The sequence below is a fragment of the Drosophila willistoni genome, unplaced genomic scaffold (genome assembly GCF_018902025.1).
Source record: "Drosophila willistoni isolate 14030-0811.24 unplaced genomic scaffold, UCI_dwil_1.1 Seg171, whole genome shotgun sequence".
In the NCBI taxonomy this organism is placed as follows: Eukaryota; Metazoa; Arthropoda; class Insecta; order Diptera; family Drosophilidae; genus Drosophila; species Drosophila willistoni.
The window spans coordinates 1,188,723-1,190,749 of NW_025814133.1; positions in this window are offsets into that span (position 1 = coordinate 1,188,723).

Below are 2,027 nucleotides of genomic sequence, written 5' to 3' on the forward strand. Positions count from 1 at the left end.
GCTTCGATCCTACACAGGAGAGTGGAAAGCTCCTCGAAGGTGTATTTGACAGTGGACGAAGACTTGTAAAACAGGGTCTTAAAACTTTTGACCCCTGCTTCCCACAGTCCTCCCATATGGGGCGCGCTTGGCGGAATGAACTGCCAGGATAAAATGTGCTGGGGAAATGCCTTCATTATATCAAGCTTGGTGGCGTTCAGGAAATCTTGTTCGAGCGCCTTTGAGGCCCCTACGAAGGTTTTGCCATTGTCGGAGTAGATGCGCTGGGGGCATTGTCTCCGTGCGACAAACCGAGAGAAGGCTGCAAGAAATCTTTCAGTGGTGAGGTCGGAGGTAGCCTCGAGATGGATTGCCTTCGTGCTGAAACACACGAAGACGCAGACATAACCCTTAGTTATGAGACACGCACGCCCGGTGTAATTTTTGATCTCGAACGGCCCTGCGAAATCAATGCCCGTGTGGGTGAAGGGCCTGGAGTACGTGATCCGTTCTCGAGGGAGATCACCCATCATCTGGGTCTGTAGTCGTCGACGATGAACGATGCAGACTTTGCACCCCTTGAGGTGGGACTTCACCATGTTCTTGATCCGTGGGATCCAGAATTTGGTGCGCAGATACCGCACCATCAGTTGATTGCCGCCATGCAACGTGATGCGGTGGGCGAATTCGACAAGCAGGCGAGTGAAATGAGTACTATAGGGGAGGAGAATAGGGTGACGTTCATCATATCGGAGGGACTCGGCGGCCCGGAGTCGTCCGCAGGCGCGGAGTAACCCATGCTGATCGAGAAATGGATTCAGATTAAGTAGCGTGCTGGATGATGGCAGGGGTCGCCCTTCCCCCAGGGCCCGTATCTCCGCGAGGTATTCCCGACGCTGAGAGGTCCGAATCAAGGCGCGCTCGGCGGAGAGAAGTTCGTCATTGGTGAGGTGAACCGTGGAAGGCGTCGAAATCCTTTTGGTGGCGAAGCGTAGGATGTACGCGATGACTCGTAATGCCCTACCATAATCCGAGAAACGTTCGCTGACGTCCTCGAGTAGGGTGGTCGCGGTGGTGTGGCACTGGACTCGTTGCTCCAGCTGGGTGTCTGGGAGTTCGTTATGGGGAGTTGGCCAATACTCGGGGGCTCGCTGGAGCCAGTCCGGCCCATGCCACCAGAGTCTGCTGGCCGATAACTCGGCCGCGGAGACCCCACGGCTCGCCAGATCAGCGGGGTTGTCCTCGGAGCGCACATGTGACCAGCTTTGGCCACTGGTGCTTTTGGAGATGCTGGATACCCGATTGGCCACGAAGGTGGACCAACTGCACGGGGGTTTATTGAGCCAAGCCAACACGATGGTAGAGTCGGTCCAAAACTGGGAGGTTGCAGGTGGGATTGGGAGTTCAGGAACGATCGACGCCCAGAGATCGGCTAGCAAAACCGCTCCGCACAACTCCAGCCGAGGCAGCGAGACTGTTTTGACTGGAGCTACACGGGTCTTAGCCGTTAATAAATGGACGTCTACTTGATCGCCGCACCGAACCCGCACATATAGGGCTGCTCCATACGCTTTCTGTGACGCGTCACAGAAGCCATGAAGCTCCCACGAGAACTTATCGCTGGTGTTTAGCCAACGGGGAATGCGGAGTCGACTGAGGCCTGGGTAATCCTGCAGGAATTCGTGCCATTGCTGCAGCAGGAGAGGCGGCAGAACATCATCCCAGCCCAGTTCGGTAAGCCAGATTTGTTGCATGAATATCTTCGCTCGGATGACAAATGGGGCTAGCCAACCAGCGGGGTCAAAGAGTTTAGCGATATGGGACAGAACCTGCCTCTTGGTGATCGACTCCTTCAAGGGGGGGTCCGCTACGGTGAAGAAGAAGACGTCTTCGGCAGCTTGCCAGCGGATGCCCAAGGTTTTTGCAGTGCTCGCGTCTTCCAGCTCGAGAAAGTCCTCTCGCAGCAGGTGCTCTCTCGGAATGGCTTGAAGTACTTCCTTCTTATTGGAAGTCCACTTCCGAAGCGGGAAGCCGGCAGATTGGAGGGT